Consider the following 26,596-nt stretch of genomic DNA (forward strand, 5'->3'; position numbering starts at 1 on the left):
TGGCTTTTCGACAACAGTACAGTTTGTTTAGCACAGTAGGTATCAAATATCATTAAGATTCTGTTCCGCAAATCAAATCTATATTCCTTTGCAGACACTGTGATTTCTTTACAGAAGGGAAAATAGACTGAGGTGTTGATTGTCCTGTAGTATGTAGACCGGCTTGCTTTGAATATACTTCACATTTCAAGACAAGAGAACCTGTAAAAAGGTTACACTGCATATCGAAAAAGTGTTTTTTACTTCAAAGATCAAAGTACATTGATTGTCAAAGTATTTATACGTTACCATATACTACCCTGAGATTCCTTTTCTTCCAGACATTTCCAGAGGAAAAAAAGGAATACAAAAGAATTTACAAAAAAATATACATAAACAGAAAGACTGAGAAACAACTAATGTGCAAAAGGATACAAACTGAGCAAATAAAAAATAATACTGAGAACATAAGTTATAAGAATTCTTGAAAGTAAGTATACAGCGAAATCCCCTCTAATTGTTTTTTTAAACAGCTGCTCAGACAAACCATTGTTCTGAGCAGAAAATATTTACACGAGCTGGAAACTACTCAATACTTGAATAAAACATTTTAGAAAAGCAAATTCCACCTGCCCGGCAACAAAGGGTATGTGCACAGAAGCATTTCAGTTACAACTTAAAGGAAAATCCAAGTCTGCTGGTCAAAGAATCAGTTCAGACTAGTGGCGAATGAAGTTACCCATACCGGTACAGGGGTCTAATGTTTGTAGCGTAATGGCTGTTCCTGAACCTGGACGTGTGGGTCCCGAGGCTCTTGTACCTCATTCCTGATGGTCACAGCACAAGAGCTTGGCCTGGATGGTGGGGGTTTTTGATTATGGATGCTGTTTTCTTCTGGTTCCATTCATGTAAATGTATTCAATGTTGGGGAGGATTCTGCTTGTGAAGGACTGGGCTATGACCATCATTTTTTTTGGCTTTTCCGTTCCTGGGCATTGGATGCAACAGGTTAGGATACTCTCCACTATGCATGTATAGAAGTTTATCAAAGATTTTGGTGACATGCCAAATCTATGCCAATTTCTAAGAAAGTAGAGGCACTGTTATGTCTTCTATATGATGACATTTACATGCTGGTCCCAGGATAGATCCTCTGATATGTTAACACCAAGGAATTTAAAGCTACTGACCCTCTCCATCTCTGATTCTCTAATTAGGATTGGCTCTAGCTTCTTCTTCCCGTAGTCGATAATCAGCCCTATGGTTTTGCTGACATTGAGTGAGAGGTTATTGTTGTAGCTCCACTCAAGCAGATTTTCAATCTCCCTCCTATATGCTGATTTGTCACCATCTTTGATAAACATGACTGTATTTAACCACACAATCATAACTATAATGTGAGTAGAATTGGGGGGGGGGAGGAAGAGAGATAAAAATATGGACTTGTGGTGCATTTGTGCTAATTTGTGAGTGTTAAGAAGAATTGTTACCTATCTGTACTGATGGGGTCTGCCAATGAGGATCCAGTTGCAGAGAGATTTCAAGGATCAGGTCTTGGAGCTTAATTATTAGATTTGAGGGGATAATAGCTTTAAACACTGAGCTGTAGTCAACGAAGAGCATTCTGATATATGCACCTTTATTGTCCAGATGTTCCAGAACTGAGCAAAGATCTAATTTGCAATAAAGTACCAGATCTTGCTATAACAGGATGCCTAGCTGCAGTTAGACTTGCCCCCACATTCAATGCCAATGCCCTTGAATGGAAAAGCCTACAAAAAGTAGCTGATACAGCACAGTTTTCACCGCACGTAAAGCCATCCTCACCATTGATCACATCTACAAGGAGAGCTGTCACAAGAAACCAGCATCCATCGTCAAGCAAGCCCACGAGCCAGGCTGTGCTCTCTTCACTCTGCTACCATTGTGAAGGAGACACAGGAGGTGTAGGTCCCACACCAACAGGTTCAGGAACAGTTATTATCTTTCAACTATCAAGCTCCTGTGCCAGCATGGATAACTACACTCACCTTAACACCGAACTGATTTCGTAACCTAAGGACTCACTTTCAAGGACTCTACAACTCATTTTCTCAATATTTATTACTTATTTATCATTTTTTTTGTATTTGCCAATTTATTATCTTTGCACACCCTTCAGCTTCCCATGAGGTTGCTGAAATTGCAAGTTAAATGCAGCACACAGAAAACACGACACTGGAATCAAGAGAAAGGGCAGCTCTTGAACCAGGCTAAAAAACTGAGGAATGAACAGATGGGCTGTGAATATAGTGGAAATTGAACTCGATGCCGATTCCAAAAGAGATAGGGGAAAAGAAGAAATGCATATGCCTCGATTGCTCAAAAGATTACGAATGCACACAGATTAATTTTTAATGACAGAGAGCTGATGGGTAATAATTAAAAGTTTATCAAAGGATTATTTCTGTTTGAAATGGTAATACTCACCTTATGGTGAGTTTAGCTTGTATGTACTTTGCAAATGCCGTAACCATTTCTTTTACAGTGTGTCAGCATGGAATAGTGGTCGTACTGTCGTTAAAATAGCACATTACTAACCCAGACGCTTGCTCTAACAAACTAGAGATGTAGGTTTAAATTCCATCATGTCAATAATAGAGTTTAAGCACAGTCAATCATGAGGAATTTTGATAAAAATGCTAGTCATAGCAAAAATGATTATAAAATCACTGCGGCAGACACAACGTTCCATCTAATTTGTAATGACCAGTGTGTTCAAAAATCTGGTGTGCGCAATTTTTTTGCCCAGTGACAACAATGTTTGACTGAATAATCTCAATAAAAACAGTATATATTAGCCACTTCTAAAAACCTGCAGACAAATCATCACAAACTCCGCATTGTCAACACTGTGGTGAATCGGAAACCGGAAATGGAAATGTGATTGTATACAATCGTGAAATATACTTAACATGCCAACAAGATAGAGGGTGACAGCCTTCTGTGTGCATTTTAAACTCCTTTGTGTGTGAAAACCCCTTTTTACTGGGTGTCTTTAGAGGTGCAGCTTATTAGTCCCTCGCTAACAGCCACTGGACTCAGCAGTAAGAACGCCACCTTTCTCAAACTCCGTACGTCTCGGGTCAGTATGACTTCGGTCCCACCAAAACTGGGAAGTTAGAATGTCTCACTCAACTGAACCTCAATTTGTGTGAACACTGTCCCCATGCAATTAGCTGTCAGCAAGAAATAACAGATCGTACACTATATACAATTATAAAGTATATTTAAAAATGTCAGCTGCATTAAACGGTTAGTAGGGAAAATATAAAAAAGGGCCCATTACAGTTAACCCAGTACAAATGTGCACATAATTTGCAGCTCATCTTGTAGTTGTCTGTAACTCATGCGCTGGACCCTCAGTCTGTGTGAAAGCACACACCACCTTCTAAATGACACTCAAAATCCACCTCAAACAAATGGGCTGCCCCACAGGAGTGTTGGTCCTTGCTCCGTGAATCCATTCATCTGTTCAAAGCACCTTGTGCAACAGGGATGGCATCCTCAGCCACCTTCCCTCCTGTCTTCTCCCAGCTCCCACCAAAAAGACCTCAACCCACACCAGTGTCCCTCACAAAAACCTCTCTGCCCAGTGTTCTCTAGAATCTTCTCCCAATTCCACCAACCTGATTGGCTGACACAACATTCCTAAGTTGAACAACATAGCTCAGTATCTTTAGCTCAAACATGCTAAAAGCAGAACAGACTGCTCTTACAGAGCTGCTAAAATGAAATGCCTACAGCATAACAGTAAAAATCTTAACCAGGGCGCTACATGTGCTAGTAGCAAAAGATGTGTGAAAGCACACTTTAGAAAGAACATTGGGCGGACAAGGGGGTCCTATAACAGGTAGGTTAAACTGCCAAATGCATCACCAGTACCTCCCATACCTAATAAAGTTACCACTGAGTGTATGTAAACAACAGGAATTCAGCAGATGCTGGAAATTCAAGCAACACACATCAAAGTTGCTGGTGAACGCAGCAGGCCAGGCAGCATCTGTAGGAAGAGGTGCAGTCGACGTTTCAGGCCGAGACCCTTCGTCAGACCCTAGTCCTGACGAAGGGTCTCGGCCTGAAACGTCGACTGCACCTCTTCCTACAGATGCTGCCTGGCCTGCTGCGTTCACTGAGTGTATGTTTCTGGTCTTCTGTTGCTGCAGCTCATCCTCTTCCAGGTTAGATATTTTGCACATTCAAAGATGCTCTTCAGCACACCACTGTTGTCATGCATGGTTATTTGAGTTACTGTCACCTTCCTGTCAGATTGAACCAGTCTAGCCATTCTCCTCCAACTACTGTCTGCCACTCACTGGATTTTTTTTTTGTTCTCACACCATTCTCTGTAGACTGTTGTGCATGAAAAATGAGCAGTTTCTGAGATACTCATCTTACACCAACAGTCAATCCACAATCAAACTCACTTAGATCACATTTCTTCTCCATTCTGGTGTTTTGGTCCTTAACAACAACTGAACCTCTTGAGCCACATGATTGGCTGATTAGATATTTGCATTAATGAGCAAGTGTACAGGTGTATCTAATAAAGTGGTTACTGAGTGTATATGCAGAAAGGTTGCAGTAAAAGGGCAGCAATATTATGAAGGATCCCACTCACCCTGCTTATAGACTGCTTGTCCCACTCCCATCAGGGACGTGGCTACGCAGCATCCACATTAGGTCCATCAGACTCAAAAGCTGTTACTCCCCCCAAGCTGATCAACACCTCCACCCGTTAACCCACCCCGTCAACTCCCACCACATTCACATCACAGAGCCTCTTTATGTAGATATAATCAGTCTGTATATATAACAGTTTATTGTACATTGCGTTTTAGGGGATTGCTTTATATTTGTTTATTCTGTTTTTATTGTTTTTTATGCTGCATTGGATCCAGAATAATAATCATTTTGTTTTCCTTTGTACACTGAATAACAGCAATCAACATATTTTGAATCTATCAATGTTCAAAGTAAATTTATACAACCTTGAGATTCATTTTCTTGCAGGCATGTACAGTAAATCCAAGAAACACAATAGAATCGATGAAAGACCACGCCCACCAGGATGGACAAAGAACTAATGTGACAATACAAAAGAAAAAAAAATAAGCAATAAGTATTGAGAACATGAGATGAAGAATCCTTGGAAGTGAGACCATAGATCATGGGAACAGTTCAAGTGATAGGGTGAGTGAAGTTTTCCCCTCTGGTTCTAATGTTTGAGGGATGATAACTGTTCCTGATGGCAGCAGTGAGAAAGGACCTGTGTGATGGGGATCCTTGAGAACATGGCCTGGGTGGTGGGGTTCCAATTCATATGAGTAAAAAAATTCATGTCAGAGATGACATGAAATCTTGTTACTTGAATTTCAAAAGTAAATCTGTTCCACATCTCCCTTTAGATTTACTTTTAAGAGATGCCTAATACAACACCATCGAACTGAATCAACGGAACCGATGAAAAATGGTTTCCACACTGTTTATTTGGCATGACGTACTTTTGAACTCCAGCTGTTTTCTGATTTATTTGTTCAAACCACTACAATATTTCTTGCATTTTAAGAAACTGAATTGCATTTGCCTGCTAAATTGGTATTCATCTTTCTAAGCGAATAACAGTGCAACATCAATGACACTCAGTGGCCACTTTATCAGGTACAACTGTACACCTGCTAGTTAATCAGCCAGTCATGTGGCAGCAACACAATGCATTAAAGCATGCAGGCATGATCAAAAGCATCAGTTATTGTTCAGATCGAACATCAGAATGGGGAAGAAATCTGATCTCAATGACTTTGACTGTGGAATGATTGTTGGTGCTAGACGGGGTGTTTGAAAATCAGAAACTCCTGATCTTCTGGGATTTTCATACACATCAGTCTCTAGAGTTTATATAGAATGGTCTAAGAAACAAAAAAAAAAATCAGATGACTGGCAGGTCTGTGGGAAAAAATGCCTTGCTATTGAGAGAGATCACAGGAGAATAGACGGACTGATTCGAGCTCATGGGAAGGCGGCAGTATCTCAAATAATGTGTTACAACAATGGTGTGAAGAAGAGCATCTCTGAACTCACAACACAGTGAACCTTGAAGTGGGTGGGCTACAGCTGCAGAAGACCATGAATATACTCTGTCCGCCAGAGAAAGCAGGATCTCCCAGTGGCCACACGTTTTAAATCCACATCCCATTCCCATTCTGACATGTCTATCCACGGCTTCCTCTACTGTAAAGATGAAGCCACACTCAGGTTGGAGGAACAACACCTTATATTCCGTCTGTGTAGCCTCCAACCCGATGGCATGAACATCCACTTGTCTAACTTCTTCTGCTAATGCCCCACCTCCCTCTCGTACCCCATCCGTTATTTATTTTTATACACACATTCTTTCTCTCACTCTCCTTTTTCTCCCTCTGTCCCTCTGACTATACCCCTTGCCCATCCTCTGGGTTCCCTCTTCTCCCTTTTCCTTCTCCCTGGGCCTCCTGTCCCATGATCCTCTCATATCCCCTTTGCCAATCACCTGTCCAGCTCTTGGCTCCATCCCTACCCCTCCTGTCTTCTCCTATCATTTTGGATCTCCCCCTCCCCCTCTCAAATCTCTTACTAACTCTTCCTTCAGTTAGTCCTGACGAAGGGTCTCGGCCTGAAACGTCGACTGCACCTCTTCCTAGAGAGGCTGCCTGGCCTGCTGCGTTCACCAGCAACCTTGATGTGCGTTGCTTGAATTTTCAGCATCTGCAGAATTCCTGTTGTTAACATACACTAAGTGGTCACGTTATTAGGTACAGGAGGCATCTAAAAATGTGGCCATTGAGTGTTATTTGCATGTTTCAGTTAACAAAACATGGTTATTGCACTCTGTAATATTATTGAGAATTGAGGCAATTTATACCTTGGTGGGAGCAACTAAGAGCTGGAGCTTACAGTACATCTGGGAAAAGAAAAAGATCTATTCTAACTTAATTTATTGTCTTCTGCACTTCATCAAATTTGTTAGATTTTACTGCTCAAATAACCAAATCACAGACGTTTTGTTTTCTGGATGTGGAAAAGTTCATTAGTGTAAAGATTAGATTAGATCAAATTCCACTTTATTGTCATTGTGCTGAGTACAGATACAAAGCCAATGAAATGCAGTTAGCACCTAACCAGAAATGCAAAGAATAGTGTTATTTACAAAGTAACTGTGAATAAAAAGTAAGTGCTACAGCATACAAATAAAGAAGTACTGAGACAGTCCAATATGGGTGCAATACTGCTTAGCGCTGTGATATGAGGTTCAGCAGGGTCACAGCCTCAGGGAAGAAGCTCTTCCTGTGCCTGCTGGTGCGGGAGCAGAGGCTCCTGTAGTGCCTACCGGATGGGAGGAGAGTAAAAACTCCATGGATAGGGTGAGATGCATCCTTGATAATGCTTTTCACCCTGCCCAGGCAGCGTATATGGTAGATGTTCTCAATGGTGGGCAATTGGGTGCTGATAATCCACTGGGCAGTTTTCACCACACGCTGGAGTAGTTTGCGGTCCGATACAGAACAATTGCCATATCACACTGAGATGCATTTGGTGAGTATGCTCTCAATGGTACAGCGGTAAAAGTCCATCAGTATCCTGGGACAGAGGTGAACTTTCTTGATGCTCCGCAGGAAATAAAGGCGCTGTTGCGCCTTTTTGATCAGGATGGAGGAGTTCAGGGACCAAGTGAGATCCTCGGAAATGTGGACACCAAGGAATTTGAAGCTTGATACACGCTCCACTACAGCTCCGTTGATGTAGATGGGGACGTGAGTGTGGCTCCTAGCATGCCTGAAGTCCACAATGATCTCCTTGGTCTTCTGGGTGTTAAGGGCCAGGCCATGCAGAAGTCAACTCCTCCAAAATTTCAAAGAACAGTAATTAGAAGGGATTGGCAAAGTGAACTAACCTCAGCTAGAAAATGTTACATGGAAGCAAATGGAAATCAGAAACTATGTCATTAAATGGCAAAGAGAGAATAGAGAGAATTTTCAGCCTCCTCTAAAATGCGCTGTTTGATATTAGATGGATGATATCAGAATTAACACTGCATTCACTAACTGAGGCTGCTCTCAACAGAAGCCTTGAAGAGGGAAAATGTAGAGATGATTTTATTCTTTTTCCTTAATATGAATTTTGCATTTCACTTTATAGACGGAAAAAAATATTGACCCACAATCAGGAGCATTCAGTTGAACTCAGGCTAACTAAAACATGGGGAAGAGTTTAAAGATTAAGGATTAGCTGTCACATGTACATTGAACCATCAAAACATAATGAAATGCACCCTCTTGTATCAATAACCAACACAGTCCAGAGATTGCACTGGGGTCAGCCCACAGGGGTCACCTCGCTTCAGGCGCCAACATAGCATGCCTACAACTTACCAACCCTGTGTCTTGGGAATGTGGGAGGAAACAGCACTCAAAACAAACCCACACAATCACAGGGAGAATGTACAACCTCCTGACGGACAGCGGCGGGAATTGAACCCCGATCAGTAATCACTGAAACTGCAAAGCTATATTTCAGGGATGGTTAGCATAACAGGATTACAATACCAGCTACCCAGGTTCAATTCTGCCACAGTCCGTAAGGAGTTTGTACATTCTCCCCATGAACACGTATGTTTCCTCCAGGTTCTCTAGTTCCTCCCCACCACATTCCAAAGACGGTAGGTTGCGAGGTTAATTGGTCTCGTGGGTGTAAGTGGGCAGCGATATTGATTTATTATGTCAATGGGAGTCTCAATGGCAAATGTCCTTCAACTCATCTAAACGTTATGCTATACATGTCATTCACAAAGTTAAACCAATCAACGCGACATATAACATGAATGGACAGATTCTTGAAACAAGTCACACGCCACCCATATCTTGGTGTTGAAAGGATCTTAACTGGGCATGCCACATCAATCAGATTACAGGCAAAGCAAATAAAGTGCTGGGTAGCCTGAGAAGAAACCTCCACTCATGTAGTAAATCCGTCAAGGACATGGCATTTAAGACACTCGTCCGTCCAAAGGTTGAGTATTGCGTGGCCACATGGGATCCCCATCAAGCTAACAATAAGAAGTCCATCGAAAAAATCCAACGCCGTGCTGCTGGCTTTGTGTTAAACAATTATAACAGGAAATCCAGTGTCACCAACATGCTCCCTAACCTTCAACGGGAACCACTTGAAAACCGACGTATTAAACTATGGTTAATTTTCATTTTCAAAGTTGTTCACAACACCACTCCATCAAACATCCAAATCCGTCACAGGGTCAGTTCAATTCGACAGCAAACTGGACCTCACATATTGGAAACTCCAGATTCAATAAGATTTGCTACCAGTATTCCCTCTACCCTCCCTCCACCCAAGATCAACAAGAGAGTGGAATCTTCTGCCGCCAGACCTGCGCAGTATTTCTGACATTAATATTTTTAAAGATAGACTCAATCAAATCGATTTAGGGGATCTAGTCAAAAAAGCTCACTTTACAATTTAACTCCCACGCTGTTCACACCGACTGTGCGTTATAACAGCCGTCCGGCAGTGCTTGCGCAGTACCAAGCAGAAGTGGCGTGAGCTCGTTGGGCCTGAAGGATCCTGATGAAGGGTCAGCCAGCACAGTTGACTGATAGATGCTGCCTGACCTCCTGAGTTCCTCTGGCATTTAGTGTTACCCTTGGGCTAGAAGGGCCTGTTCTAGTGCTGTATCTCTAAATAAATAAATAGCGATTGCACTAACCACTACACTACAAAGCATTTGGTCAAGATTACATTTATTTTGTATGTAAAACTTCATGGACAATTTATTTTTGTTCTTTAATAAAATGCTCTCATAACCTAATGGAAAGTATTTTTCAGAGAAATGTCACAAGGCATATGGCTCTAGCAGTTACCTAACGATAAGATGATAATACATAGGAGCAGAATAAGGCAATTTGGCCCACCGAGTCTGCACTGCCATTCCATCTTGGCTGATTTATTTTCCCTCTCAACCCCACACTCCTGCCTGCTCCCTGTAACCTTTGATGCCCTTACTAATCAACCAGTCAACCTCCCAAAGACAGTCAACAGTGTTAATATCACTGGGACTCCCACATCAACCAGGACCTTGACCATGGTGTCACAATTATATTTACCTGCTGACTTGCCAAAGCTTTTTGGTGAACTGAAGATGGTAAACTATACCTCACTGTTCACATGTATCCTAATGCTTCAATAATCCTCCTTGCACCAGATGCAAATGGTCTGAAATATTTTAAATGTCAGATGGCTGGGTGGAGATATGTCTCTGCCAATGAAGGTGAAAGCTGCTCCTTCCCTTCCCTAGCCTTTAGGTCAACCTCGGGCAATGTGTAGCACCTATTTAGCAACCCCCACCCCAACCAATCAGTGTCATGTGAAGCCATGGCTGGTCGTATGAGCAACTGGTGCATATCACAAGTCCTGGTTATGCAACCACTGATGCCAGGCAGACAATCTCTGAAAAGTATTGATAATGGCTGGGGTTACCTGTCTTGTAAAGACACTGCCCAGAAGAAGGTAATGGCAAACACTTCCATAGAAAAATTTGCCAAGAATGATCATGGTCAGAGAAAGACAATGATTGCCTATGTCATACCACGCGACACATAATGAAGATGACATAGTAAGGCACAAAATAATAAAAGCGGCTACCTTCTTGTAATGATTCACTTCGCTCGATGTTCACAAAATCAGACAGAATGGAATTACAAGTAATTCACTCTTCAAGTGAATACGATTTTGCCACTTGTGCTATCATACTTTATATTAGCAGCTGGCTTTCTTCTTGTGATGCTACCAGAGAGAAGCATGAAAACTGCTTTAGGGAATCATTACAATAAACGCAAAAGCAATCTGGATCATATTCTATTGATCTTTTATGACAAAATACAGGTAAAACCCTCAGAGAGAAAGTATCAGAGAGATCTGGGGAGGTGGAGAAGGAAAGGGAAGACTTGGAGGAGGGAGAGGGAGCAGAAAGGCGAGGAAGTGGGACAAGGAACAAGCAGGAGGGGGAGACAAACGGAGAGAAAAGAGAGTGAGAGAGAACAGTTCACCAAAGGGCTTCTGGCTAAAATGTCAAAACATGACACTGAGTAATTTAACTGGAGCTCATGTTACATTGTGAAAGACAATATCCATTACTTAAAAACATCTGAGAAATTGTGTGAGTGTATCAGTTCAAGCATATGGCTGGAAAGTACTGGTATATGCCAAGACTCATGAACTCTCAAATGGCCGATGAGGACAGCATTCCAAGCCTTTGCACAACACGAAACAACAAGACTGAGACCAAACAACAAAAATGAGACCAAACATCAAAATTTGAATGAAATCTTTCCAATAATTGTGAAGCAGCATCATATTTTAATGTAGTCATAGGAAAAACTGATCACAATACCATCTTGATTTGTTTTTAAACAGACTTTACTTCATTAAAACCACCTTCACATTTAGCTGTAAAATTTTTTCAGTCAGAAGCCTGGCTCCATCTTCTCCCCTTCCCCCCTTAACTAAAACAATGGGTAAGAAATACTGCCAATCACAAGCCAAATGCATGTACGGGGATTCAGCAAAAGAACAAATTCCAGCTTATGTACTAGCAATATTAAAGTGATATTTGTGTAATGGAAAATCTTAAATAATGAAAACCCTGTGCAGAATAATGCATCCACTCCTATATATAGATAATAATTTTCTTTCCAAATAGTGTACACATGGAAGTACAGGAGATAGAGCTGATGACCTGAATGTAGGGAAAAAACCACAAAGATATAAGGTACAATAATAAAAGTTGTCCATCACTTGTTGAGGTATGAACACATTTTAAAATCATGACTGCAAAATAATATGGTTTTAAAAAACTGTCGCTTTTTATGGATCCATCATTCAAATTAGTTTATTCCTACTTCCGTTTCTTTCCCATGAATAGGTCTCTCAGACTCTGAAGCTTCCCCTGTCATTCAATAAAAACATGCTCAATCTGACTACAACCTCAGTCGTACATTTCCCAAGTTCTGGCTGTACAAGTGTAAGGCGCTCCTTCCCTCTGCTAGCCTGCAGGTCACCCATGGGCAAGGTGGAGTACGTTTAGCCCCCAAATCTCTGTAGAGTATTGATAATGGCAAAGATACTACCCAGAAGAAGGCAATGGCAAACCACTTCTGTAGAAAAATTTGCCAAAAATCATCATGGTCAAGACCATGATCACACATGTCATACAATGATGATGATGAGTAACTTTGCTAAGCTGTTTCTAAAGCATCAACTTCCCTCCTGAAATAAGGAGAGCAATACTGTGCCAAGGTGTGATGTCATCAAAACTCTGCGTAACTGAACCATAACCTCCTTACTGTGTAGCCACAGTTTGATAGGGTGATGAAGAATGCATATGGCATGCTTGACTTCATTAGTTAAGGAACTGAGTTCAAGAGTTGTGAAGTTATGTTGCAGCTCTATAAAATTCCAGTGAATTGATTTCAGTTTGGGGAGCTATGAAATTGGAACTCCGAGGTCCCTCTGATCATCAACACTTTAAAGAGTCTTGCCCTCTAAAGGTGTCAAAGATTATGGACAGAAGGCAGGAGAAAGGGATTGAAAGGGAAAATAAATTAGCCATGACTGAATGGTGACATAGACTTGAAGGGCCAAATGGCTTAATTCTGTTCCTGTGTCTTATGGAACAGAACAATGTACTATCTTTTACATTTGAACACTCAAAGTGCAACACTTCCCATTTGGCTGGGTTAAACTCCATCTGCTATTTCTTCACCCATATCTGCAACTAATCCTGCTATATCCTTTGCCAGTCTCCTACACTACGCTTACTACCAATCTTCCTATCATCTGCAAGCTTACTAACCATCCCATCTACATATTTATCCAGGTCATTTATATATATATACAAACAGATGCCTAATGAACTAGTCATAGATCTCAAGCCAGAAAAAGTCCTATCACCATTTCTTTGTCTTCTGGGGGCAAGCCAAATCTGAATCTGAACAACCAACTTACCATGGATACCATGCATCTTAATTTCCTCGATAAGCCTCTGTTTCAACGGGAACACAAGGAGACCACCACAAACAGTGCAAGAACTGCACAACATTTTAAAGAATACATCCACCCCAAACACCCCTTGTCCAGTTATGGCAGAGGTCTTGAAGCCCATGATCGTCTCATCAGCAATCCTAGAACTAAAAGAGCTCAATGTAGTTCATCCTCAATTCCAAGTCACTCCCAAAAATGATCATGTGGCCATATTCCATTCTTTCCTTTCTTTAACTTCAGTGTAAGGATCTACAGTATCCAACTTAAAACATTGGAGGTCAATTTTTCATGCTTATAATAAGCTGGCTCTGTGTTGCTGGCATCAGAAAGCAAGCATGATATCAAGTTATCAATACACATTTTATGCGAAGTGATAGGGAGAGAGGTTTATTGCTGGTTTTTAAAAATATTCTTAAGCACATAATCCCATAAGACACAGGAGCAGAATTGGGACATTTGGCCCATCAAATCTGCTCTACCATTCCATCATGGCTGATTTATTATCCCACTCAATCCCATTCCCCTGCCTTTATCTGTAAATTTTGACATCTTTACCAATCAAGAACTAATCACCTCTGCGTTAAATATACCTAATAACTTGGCCTCCACAGCTGTCTTTTGCAACAAATTCCACAGATTTACGACCCTCTAGCTAAAGAAATAACTCATCTCTGTTCTAAACGGACATCCTTCAATTCTGATAATCCCTTCTTGATATTGTTCTATCTCCTAACTAACTTCCATAAACCCATTTTGATAGTAATTTTGCATTTTTTTAATGAAGGGGTATTTTTTAAAATAAAAGAATCTTCCATTAATGATGATTTATTGTAACAATAACTTTAATTACAGTGCTTTTGGGTACTGAAGAGCAGAGAAATATGGAAACTCTATGGAATAAGAGATGTTCCACAAATAATGGATGCTCTCTTGCTAACTGTTGCTTCATTGCTATTCATAATGTCGTTCCACAGAGTCGTTTGTGTTATATCAATACTATGAATTTCTAAGAAGAGGTTTCCACTATCTTAACATCACAAAGCAATGGCAGGAGAGTTATAGCGCAAAAATACTCAACTGAACGTTGTTTGTGAAAGAGACAAAGAACACAGAACAATGCAGTACAGTACAAGCCACCTGGCCCAAAATGTTGCCCATCCCTTTAACTGACTCCAACATAAGACCATAAGAGTAGAATTAGGCCATTTGGCCCATTGAGTCAGCTCTGCAATTCAATCATGGCTAATCCTTTCTCCCCCTCCTCAGCCCCACTCCCGGGCCTTCTCCCCGTAATCTTTAATGTCATGTCCAAACAACAACCTATCAAGCTCTGCCTTAAATACATCTGATGACCTGGCCTCCAAAGCTGCCTGTAGTAATGAATTCCACAAATTCACCACCCTCTGGCTAAAGAAATTTCTCCACTTCTCTGTTTCAAATGGATGCTCCGCTGTCATGAGGCTGTGCCTCAGAAACATAGAAATAGAAACATAGAAAACATACAGCCCAATACGGGCCCTTCGGCCCACAAAGCTGTGACGAACTACCTTAGAACTACCTGGGCTTTACCCATAGCCCTCTATTTTTCTAAGCTCCATGTAGCCATCCAGGAGTCTCTTAAAAAACCCTATCGTTTCCGCCTCCACCTCTGCTGCCGGCAGCCCATTCCACGCACTCACCACTCTCTGCGTAAAAAACCCCTGACCTCTCCTCTGTACCTACTTCCAAGCACTTTAAAACTATGCCCTCTCATGCTAGCCATTTCAGCCCTGGGGAAAAAGCCTCTGACTATCCACACAATCAATGCCTCTCATTATCTTGTACACCTCTATCAGGTCACCTCTCATCCCCCATCACTCCAAGGAGCAAAGACCGAGTTCACGCAACCTATTCTCATAAGGCATGCTCCCCAATCCAGGCATCGTCCTTGTAAACCTCCTCTGCACCCTTTCTATGGCTTCCATATCCTTCCTGTAGTGAGGCGACCAGAACTGAGCACAGTACTCCAAGTAGGGTCTGACCAGGGTCCCATATAGCTGCAACATTACCTCTCAGCTCTTAAACTCAATCTCATGATTGATGAAGGCCAATGCACTGCATGTCTTCTTAACCACAGAGTCAACCTGTTGAACAGCTTTCAGTGTCCTATGGACTCGGACCCCAAGATCCCTCTGATCCTCCACACTACCAAGAGTCTTACCATTAATGATATATTCTGCCATCATATTTGATTTACCAGAATGAACCACCTCACACTTATCTGGGTTGGACTCCAGCTGCCACTTCTCAGCCCAGTTTTGCATCCTATCAATGTCCTGCTGTAACCTCTGACAGCCCTCCACACTATCCACAACACTCCCAACCTTTGTGTCATCAGCAAATTTAATAACCCATCCCTCCACTTCTTCATCCAGGTCATTTATAAAAATCACAAAGAGTAGGGGTCCCAGAACAGATCCTTGAGGCACACCACCGGTCACCGGCCTCCATGCAGAATATGACCCATCTTCAAACACTCTTTGCTTTCTGTGGGCACCCAGTTCTGGATCCACAAAGCAATGTCCCCTTGGATCCCATGCCTCCTTACTTTCTCAATAAGCCTTGCATGGGGTACCTTATCAAATGCCTTGCTAAAATCCATAAGCTACATCTACGGCTCTACCTTCATCAATGTGCTTAGTCACATCCTCAAAAGATTCAATCAAGCTCGTACAGCACAACCTGCCTTTGACAAAGTCATGCTGACTATTCCTAATCATATTATACCTCTCCAAATGTTCACAAATCCTGCCTCTCAGGATCTTATCCATCAAGTTACCAATCACCGAAGTAAGACTCACTGGCCTATAATTTCCTGGGCTATCCCTACTCCCTTTCTTGAATAAGGGAACAACATCCGCAATCCTCCAATCCTCCTGAACCTCTCCTGTCCTCATTGATGACGCAAAGATCATGCCAGAGGCTCGGCAATCTGCTCCCTCACTTCGCACAGTAGCCTCGGGTACATTCCGTCTGATCCTGGTGACTTATTTAACTTGATGCTTTCAAAAAGCTTCAGTACATCCCCTTTCTTAATACCTACATTCTCAAGCTTTTCCGTCTGCTGCAAGTCATCCCTACAATCGCCAAGATCCTTTTCTGTAGTGAATACTGAAGCAAAGTATTCATTAAGTACCTTCTTGTCCTAGTCTCCCCCACCGTGGGAAACATCCTTTCCATATCTATTCTCTCTAGGCCTTTCAACGCTTGAAAGATTTCAATGAGATCCTCCCTCATTCCTTTAAATTCCAGCGAGTGCAGACCCAGAGCTATCAGATGTTCCTCATTTGCTAGCCCTTTCATTCCTGAATCATCCATATGAACCTCCTCTGAATCCTCTCCAATGGCAACTCATCTTTTCTCAAATGAGGAGCCCAGAACTGTTCAAAATACTCAAGATGAGGCCTCACCAGTGCCCTATAAAGCCTCAGTATCACATCCCTGCACTAGTATTCTAGACCTCTTGAAATGAATGCTGACATTACATTTGTCTTCCTCACCACCACTCTACCTGCAAGTTAATCTTTAGGGTGTTCTGCACAAGGGCTCTCAAGTCCCTTTGCATCTCAGATTTTTGGATTTTCTCCTCGTTTATAAAATAGTCTGCACATTTATTTCTTCAACCAAAGTGCATGACCATGCATTTTCCAACTTTGTATTTTATTTACCACTCTCTTGCCCATTCTCCTAATCTAAATTCTTTTGCAGCTTTCCTGATTCCTCAACACTACCTGCCCCTCCACCAATGTTCGTATCATCTGCAAACTTGGAAACAAAGCCATCTATTCCATCATCTAAATAATTGATATACAGCATAAAAGGAAGCGGTCCCAACACCGACACCTGTGGAACACCATAAGTCACTGGCAGCCAACCAGAAAAGGATCATAGTCATACTTTATTGATCCCGGGGGAAATTGGTTTTCGTTACAGTTGCACCATAAATAATAAATAGTAATAAAACCATAAATAGTTAAATAGTAATATGTAAATTATGCCAGGAAATAAGTCCAGGACCAGCCTATTGGCTCAGGGTGTCTGACCCTCCAAGGGAGGAGCTGTAAAGTTTGATGGCCACAGGCAGGAATGACTTCCTATGACACTCTGTGTTGCATCTCGGTGGAATGAGTCTCTGGCTGAATGTACTCCTGTGCCCACCCAGTACACTATGTAGTGGATGGGAGACATTGTCCAAGATGGCATGCAACTTAGACAGCATCCTCTTTTCAGACACCACTGTCAGAGAGTCCAGTTCCATCCCCACAACATCACTGGCCTTACGAATGAGTTAGTTGATTCTGTTGGTGTCTGCTACCCTCAGCCTGCTGCCCCAGCACACAACAGCAAACATGATAACACTGGCCACCACAAACTCGTAGAACATCCTCAGCATCGTCCGGCAGATGTTAAAGGATCTCAGTCTCCTCAGGAAATAGAGACGGCTCTGACTCTTCCTGTAGACAGCCTCAGTGTTCTTTGACCAGTCCAGTTTATTGTCAATTCGTATCCCCAGGTATGTGTAATCCTCCACCATGTCCACACTGACCCCGTGGATGGAAACAGGGGTCATCGGTACCTTAGCTCTCCTCAGGTCTACCACCAGCTCCTTAATCTTTTTCACATTAAGCTGCAGATAATTCTGCTCACACCATGTGACAAAGTTTCCTACCGTAGCCCTGTACTCAGCTTCATCTCCCTTGCTGATGCATCCAACTATGGCAGAGTCATCCGAAAACTTCTGAAGATGACAAGACTCTGCGCGGTAGTTGAAGTCCGAGGTGTAAATGGTGAAGAGAAAGGGAGACAAGACAGTCCCCTGTGGAGCCCCAGTGCTGCTGATCACTCTGTCGGACACACAGTGTTGCGCCAGTCAGGATATCAAGAATCCATGACACCAGGGAAGCATCCAACTGCATCGCTGTCAGCTTCTCCCCCAGCAGAGCAGGGCGGATGGTGTTAAACGCACTGGAGAAGTCAAAAATCATGACCCTCACAGTGCTCGCTGGCTTGTCCAGGTGGGCGTAGACACGGTTCAGCAGGTAGACGATGGCATCCTCAACTCCTAGTCGGGGCTGGTAGGCAAACTGGAGGGGATCTAAGTGTGGCCTGACCATAGGCCAGAGCAGCTCCAGAACAAGTCTCTCCAGGGTCTTCATGATGTGAGAGGTCAATGCCACCGGTCTGTAGTCATTGAGGCCGCTGGGGCACGGCGTCTTCAGCACAGGGACGAGGCAGGACATCTTCCACAGTACAGGAACCCTCCAGAGCCTCAGGCTCAGGTTGAATACATAGCGAAGTACTCCACATAGCTGAGGGGCACAGGCTTTGAACACCCTGGTACTGGCACCATCCGGTCCTGCAGCCTTGCTCAGGTTGAGACTTTTCAGCTGTCTTCTCACCTGTTCAGCTGTGAAGCCCACCGTGGTGGTTTTGTGTGGGGAAGGGGTATAGTCATGAGAGCAGGGTGGGGGACCGTGAGGAGGGGTAGGAGGGGAGAGTGGAATATATGTTGGTTGGGGGCCGACAACAGATGGCTCATGTGGGGGATGGGCAGGGGCCACAATGTCAAATCTGTTAAAGAACAGGTTAAGTTCATTGGCCCTGTCCACACTGCCTTCAGCTCCTCTGTTGCTAGTTTGCCGGAACCCAGTGATGGTCCTCATCCCCCTCCAGATCTCTCTCATGTTGTTCTGCTGGAGTTTCCACTCAAGCTTCCTCCTGTACCTGTCTTTAGCCTCCTTGATCCTGGCTTTCACGTCCCTCTGTATTGCCCTCAGCTCCTCCTTATTTCCATCTCTAAACGCCCTCTTTTTTAGCGTTCAGGATGTCCTTAATGTCCTTTGTCACCCGTGGCTTGTTATTTGAATAACAAAGGACAGTTCTTGTCGGAACATTGCAGTCCACACAGAGGTTGATGTAATCAGTGATGCACTCTGTGAGCCCACCAATATCCTCTCCAAGTGGCTCACAGAGTGCCTGCCAGTCTGTCACCTCAAAACAACCCTGGAGCGCCTCATAAGCCTCCTCCAACCATTTTCCCAAAAGGATCATGTTATTACCACTCATAGTTACTAACCATGCCAATAACTTTCCCATAATACCATGGGCTCTTAACTTGGTAAGCAGCCTCATATGTGGCATCTTGTCAAAGGACTTCTGTAAGTCCAAATATACAACATCCACTGCATCCCCTTTATCTATCCTACCTGTAATCTCCTCAAAGAATTCCATCAAGTTTGTCTGGCAAGTTTTTCCCTTAAGAAAACCATATTGACTTGTTCCTATCTTGTCCTGTGTCACCAAGTACTCCACAACCTCATCCTTAACAATTGACTCCAACATCATTCCAACCACTGAGGTCAGATCTATATTTTCCTTTCTGCTGCCTTCCTCCTTTCTTAAAGAGTGGATTGACATTTGCAATTTTCCAGTCCTCTGGCACTATGTCAGAGTCCAATGATTTTTGAAAGATCATTACTAATACCTCTGCAATCTGTACCATTACCTTTTTCAGAACCCTAGGGTGCAGTTCATCTGGTCCGGGTGACTTAGGTCTTTCAGCTTTTTAAGCATCTTCTCCCTTGTAATAGTAACAGCACTCACTTCTCTTCCCTGATGACCTTCAATACCTGGCACACTGCTTGTACCTTCTGCAATGGACTGATGCAAGATTCTCATTTAGTTCATCTCCATCACCATCCTGATTTCCTCAAATAACCTCCATGTTGAAATCTTCCATTGCCTTTTGACATGCTTTTTCTATTTCCTGTTATAATCCGTGGTCTACATCCCAGCCATTGTTGGGAGGTTTGTATATAACTGCTGTCAGGGTCCTTTGACCCTTGCAGTTTCTTAACTCAACCCACAAAGATTCAACATCTTCCAATCCTATGTCACATCTTTCTAATGATTTGATGCCTTTCTTTACCAGCAGAGCAACGCCACCCCCTCTGCCTACCTCCCTATCCCTCCAATGCAATGTGTAAGCTTGGACATTCAGCTCCCAACTACAGGCATGATTCAGTAATGGTCACAACATCATACCTGACAATTTGTAATAACAAGACCATCTAACTTATTTCTTATACTCCGTGCATTGAGATATAACACTTAGAGTACTACATTTGCTACCTTTTTGATCCTGCATCTCTAATACACTGGTACTCACCCTGCTGGCTGCAATTCTGTATTATCATCTGCCTGCCATTCCTGATAGTCTGACTGCACGCTATCTTTGCTTTTTTTTTTATCATCCGTCCTATCCTGAGTCCCTTCACTCCAGTTCCCACCCCCTGCCAAATTAGTTTAAACCCTCTCCAACAGCTCTAACAAACCCGCCCGCGAGAATAATGGTCCCTCTCAGGTTCAGGTGCAACCCGTCACTTTTGAACAGGTGATACCTCCTCCATAAGAGTTCCCAGTGATCCAAGAGCCCAAAGCTCTGCCCCCTGCACCAGCTTCTCAGCCACGTATTAACCTGTCAGATCATCCTGTTTCTACCCTCACTGGCGTGTGACACAGGCAGCAATCCAGATATTACCACCCTGGAGATGCTGCTTCTCAGCTTTCTACCTAGCTCTCTAAATTCTCTTTTCAGGACCTCTTTGCTTTTCCTTCCATGTCATTGGTACCAATATGTACCAAGACCTCTGGCTGCTCCCCCACCCCCCAAACCCTCCAAAATGCTGTGGGCATGATCTAAGGCATCCCTGACCCTGGCATCAGGGAGGCAACAGTTCACGTTCACAGAATCCTTCCCATACAGCACGCCATTTTTTCATTCATCCATGTGCTGACAAGGATGTCAGTCAACAACTGAAACAGTTGTTTTTCGAACGGACATCAGTAACTCCAAAGTGATCTCTTTTGCTTTCCACCAGTGCTGCCCAACATGCTGCGAATCTTGCAGTACTTAGGGTGGCAGGGTGGAGATGCCAGGCAGACAATCTCTGAAGAGTATTGATAATGGCTGGGGTCACTCGTCTTGTAAACACACTGCCCAGAAGAAGGCAATGGCAAACCACTTCTGTAGAAAGACCACGATCGCCAACCTCAAACATATAATGAACAAACATTACTTCAGAAAGTAAAATACAGTTAATCTGGGCGTCACAGTGACACATCTAGTAGAGCCGTTCCCTCACAGTACGAGAGACCCAGGTTCAACCCTGACCGTGGGTAATGTCTTTGTGCAGCTCGTATGTTCTCCCTGTGACTGCACGGGTTTCCTCTGGTTTCACTTTTACCTAATACACTCCAGAAGGTGTGGGTTGGTAGATTAGCTGGTCGCTGTAAAATGCCCCCGATGTGTAGCATAGGGGGAGAGTCGAAAAGAACATGGGGTTAATAAAAGAATTGGGGATTAGTGTAGAATTGGTCTAAGTGAGTCCTTGGTTATCAGTGTGGCCACTATTTACTTATTTTTATATATTTTTATTGTAACTTACAGCATTTTTATGTATTACACTGTACTGCTGCCGCAAAATTAACTTCATAACATGTACACTTGACTCTGATTCATCCGCACTGTAAATCTCACCTGAGCAAGATGAAGCCCTGTGATAAGTGCATTGTTATTTTAGGCTGGAAACCTGATTCAGATCAAGATACTATGTCAGTCTTAGATCTCAAGAAGCAACCAAGAAGAAATATGAATCGGGTTCTCAATAACCATGTTGTAGGCAGTTAACTTCATCTGTACCAAGGTGTCCCTGTCACGTCGCCAAACTGAACTGCGGCTTCAAATTGGTTGCAGAATGTCATGTAGGCAGAAATATGCAAAGGATTGACAAAATAAAGTGTGATGTTGTTTTGTTTGGAAGATTATAAATGGAAGTTTCATGCTTGAAGAAACAGATTGCAACTTCAGCCTGTGGCACTTTGAAGCTTAGTGCTGTGATACTGTGCAACTGCATAAGGAAGATAATAAGGCGGTAAGGAAAAATCTACCATTTATATGCTAGCTTATCACATTTCTTAAATATAGCACTCCATATAAACTGCATGATTTTAAAAAGTAGTTACTGTTCTGAGATGCCTTCACCAGAGCAGAGAAGATTAAAGAGTGATAATGACATTGTTGTTTAAATCGGGAAAGGATGAGAGAGAGATGATAGAAACAATAATTGATATGTCTATAAATAGGGACATAAATATAGATTAATTTTGTCACATTTAGGGCAGGATAGAATATTTTAATACACTGATATGAGACATATAGAACATTTTAACACAGTACAGGCCCTTCAGCCCACAATATTTGCCAACCTTTTAATCTAACCCTTCTTTCCCACATAGTGTTCCATTTTTCTACTATCCGCATGCCTATCTAAGAGCCTCTTAAATGCTCCTAGTGTACGGTATCTGCCTCTACCTCAACCTCTGGCAGCACATTTCATGCACCTACTACTCTCTGACCTCTGACATCCTGCCTATGCTTTCCTCCAATCACTTTAAAATCATGCCCTGGCTTATTATCCATTTCTGGAACAAGGCTCTGGCTATCTACTTGATCTATGCCTCTTATTTTACACACCTCTATCAAGTTACCTCTTATTCTCCAACACTCCAAAGAGAAAAGCCCTAGCTTGCTCAACTTTTCCTCAAAAGACATGCTCTTTAATCCAGGCCACAGTCAGGTAAATCTCCTCTACATCTTCTCTAAAGCTTCCACATCTGTCCTATGATGAAGCAACCAGAACCGAACATAATACTCAAACTGTAGACTAACTAGGCTTTTATAGAGGTGCAATATTACCTTGCAGCTCCTGAACCCAATCCCCCAACTAATGAAAGCCAACTAATGCATCATTTTGTAAAGGTTGAGCAAGTGGGGGGGGGGGGGTAGGGCTTTTCTCTTTGGAGAGGAGGAGGATGAGAGGTAACAACAGAGGTAAAAAGATGATAAGAAGCAAATATCTAGTGGATAGCCAGTGACGTTTTTCCTCAGGGTGAAAATGGCTAATACAAGGGGACATAATTTTAAGTTAACTGGTGGGAAGTGAAGGGGAGGGGGTGGAGATCAGAGATAGAGTTTTTGTTTATACACAGAGAGTGTTGGATTTGTGGAATGTGCTGCTGGGGGTGGTGGTAGAGTCAGGGACTTCTAAGAATTATAGAAGAAATAGAGGACTATGTAGGGGGGAAGGATTAGATTAATCTTAGGGTAGGTTAAAAGGTTGGTACAATATGTGCGCTGGAGGACCTGTCCTATGCTGTACTGTTCTATATTCCAATATCAATAGCACTTTAACATATAGCCTTTCATTTAGCTGTTTGTGAAGTATCAGATATGCAGGCAATGACTTGAGATACCTCTGGATGACAGGTAGGAAGAGAAAAGTGGTGAAAATAAAAAAAACCGCATGTGCTGGAAATGGAATAAAATATTAAAAACAGCAGTGAGACCAGGTTTTAAAATGTTTATACTTCACTGCCTCATCTATTAAATTAGATGTTAAACATTTCCCTGTTCAAATTAGCAAGAAAGACCTCATGATACTATGTGAAGAACAGAAAGCACATCTGGTAATCTCTTCAACATACCCTCATCAACAAGTACCATCAAACAGTGAGACACACTCATCTTACTGCTGTTTGAAGAATATTGCTGGCACAATAGATTTTGCCTGTTCTATTAAGATGTTATAACATGCAAATATTACATTTTTTAAATAAAGGTGAGGGCTGATATTAGAAAATTACCTTCCCACGGCAATACACTAACCGTGAGTAGACGTTTTGATTCAGTTATCTGCATTAACAAATATCTGCATTTCTATAGATCCTTTGACAACCTCAGGTAGGAAACTAACAGGATGGATAACAGAAAATAGTGATTTAGTGTTTATCTGCATACCTGTATTCAAAAAGTTGTTAAAATATGAGTATCACAGAGCTGATAGTAAAATATTAGCATGGAAAAAGGATTGGCAAAATATTGAGAAAGAACAGGATTATAAGAGTGACATTTAGTTTTGAGAAACTTGGAGCCTGATCCATTTTATTTATCAGTTTCTGGCAGACTGGTAGGCAGGCAACAAAACAGTCAAAATATCTGAACGTTTCTGACAATCAAAAGAATCAGAAATATTCAAAAACTATTAAAGTCTGCTAAAACTATTGAAACAATTCTATAAATGAAAACCCAAAACAATTAAAAACTTTAAAATATCCCAGTTGAAGAATAAAATCTATATCATAATAATTACCAGAGTTGGAATCTTGTCAAAAACATTGATGAAGTTTCATTAAACAAATGTTTTTGTTTACCTATATGAAAAGTTGAATCAAGTTAATCAGACAGGATCTTCCCTTAACAAATCCATGCTGCTCTTGATTAATCTGTGATTCCTTCAATGGTATGATGCTCAGTACTGATTCAATTTTCCTATCACTGCTTGTAATTGTTAGTTTCATCCTTTTATGAAATAGTGCGGCATTAAAAGTCTCTTGTCTGTACCACTTCTGTCATCAGGGACAGCCTTGTTCCTTTTAACATACTGGAATAAATTCATGTGTGTTTGTTAGGTTGTAATGCTTCCTCTTTTATTAGGCTTCTCCTGCTCAATATACTATATGCTTTCTCCTTAACTATATTATTTGCATCACACCTCTTCTTAAGGCAGCTACAAAATATCTATCAAAACCAGTTTGTACTGCTGATCTCTGATAAACTGTACTCTAAACTATTCATTAATCTTGTTCCTTGTCTGTTAAAAATTTCCATTTTCTATGATTTTACCTACCAGTTTTTTTCCATTCCATCTGCTTACTTTCCCAGCTTCCCTTTTAAATTCAGCCCTTTTTTGACTCACCATCTTAGCATCTAAACGAGGAATTCTGCAGATGCTGGAAATTCAAGCAACACACATCAAAGTTGCTGGTGAACGCAGCAGGCCAGGCAGCATCTCTAGGAAGAGGTACAGTCGACGTTTCGGGCCGAGACCCTTCGTCAGGACTAATCTCTGACTAGCTCTTCCTTCAGTTAGTCCTGACGAAGGGTCTCGGCCCGAAACGTCGACTGTACCTCTTCCCAGAGATGCTGCCTGGCCTGCTGCGTTCACCAGCAACTTTGATGTGTGTTGCTTAGCATCTAGTCATCTTGTTTTGGATTTTCTAGCCCTATTATTTATCTCTGTGGGAATGTTTATCCTGAATCTCTTGAATATCTCTTACTTTCCATTGTCATATAGCTGATTTACCATAAGGTAGCTCACTGCAGACCTCTTTTTGCTGAACCACCTTTCAGCCTTGTAGAATTGGACTTAGCCCAACCTAAAGACTTGTAATCCAGCTTTGTCCTTTTACTTAACAACACTAAATCGCACTGAATCATTATCAGAACTACAAAAATGACCTGCTGAGACTACTTCCAAATGGACTACATTCCATATTGTAGCCCCTTTGTCTTCAATCTGAACATCGATTTCTCAAAGTTCCAGTAATATCTACCCCCCCCTTTTTCCATTCCCTATTCTCATTTCCCCTCTCAACCCTTCTATTCACATCACCTCTCTCAGATGCCCCTCCTCCCTTCCTTCCTTCAGTAGTCCTCTGCTTCTCCTATGAGATTCCTCCTTCTTCAGTCTTTTACCTATTCCCTCCCAGCTTCTTACTTCATATCCTCTCTCCCACCCAACCACCTTCCCCCTCACCTGGTCTCACCTATCACCTGTCAGCTTGTGATCCTTACCCTCCCACCACCTTTCATATTCTGGCTTATGCCCACTTCTTTTTCTAGTCCTGATGAAGGGTCTCAGCCCCAAACCTCAACTGTTAAGATGCTGCCTCACCAACTGAGTTACTCCAGCATCGTGTGCGTTTTGTTCTTCAAATGCCCTCTTATTTGATTAAAGCCTGAGAGGGCATTTCCACAGCATCACAAATTCTTTTTTTATTCTTCAATTTAACTCAAGATAGTTTCATTGAAAGATTCTTCAGACTTATCAAATCATCTCATGGCTGAAATATTTCCTTAAATCAATACTGCCACCACCAATCTATTTTTATCCCCCGCTCCATCTCAACTAAAAACCCCATAAGCAAGAACATTAAGCTGCCATTCCTGACCCTCTAAGTGTCTGTAATAGCTATTTCCACATGCCTCTCCAGTGCATAAGAACTGTATGTCACACATCATTAAGCACAGGCAGACTTCTTTAATAAAAAAGAGAACAGGCTGGAAACATTCAGCAGTTCAGGCAAAACATGTAGAAAAAGAAATCAAGTTAATGTTAACTGTTCTCTTTCCACAGATGCTGCTTGGACTACTGAGTGTTTAGAGCATTCTCTGGCTTTGATTCAGATTTCCAGCATCAGTAGTTTCTTTGATTTTCAGACTCCCTTAATGCATATTTTCCATCCAATGTTTGCCCTGCTTACAACCTTACTTATTTTCTGCCTTTAGTTTTCAGTAATGTTCTTCTTCCTCCTGAGTCTTTGAACAGTT

General features: G+C 42.1%; 1 protein-coding gene across 1 annotated transcript in view; it reads right to left on the reverse strand.

Moving 5' to 3' along the window:
• Positions 1-26,596, reverse strand: part of atrn (attractin) — a 408,487-nt gene that overhangs the window by 31,968 nt on the left and 349,923 nt on the right. The gene's annotated exons all lie outside the window — the stretch shown is intronic.

The sequence above is a fragment of the Mobula birostris genome, chromosome 4 (assembly GCF_030028105.1).
Source record: "Mobula birostris isolate sMobBir1 chromosome 4, sMobBir1.hap1, whole genome shotgun sequence".
Taxonomy (NCBI): Eukaryota; Metazoa; Chordata; class Chondrichthyes; order Myliobatiformes; family Myliobatidae; genus Mobula; species Mobula birostris.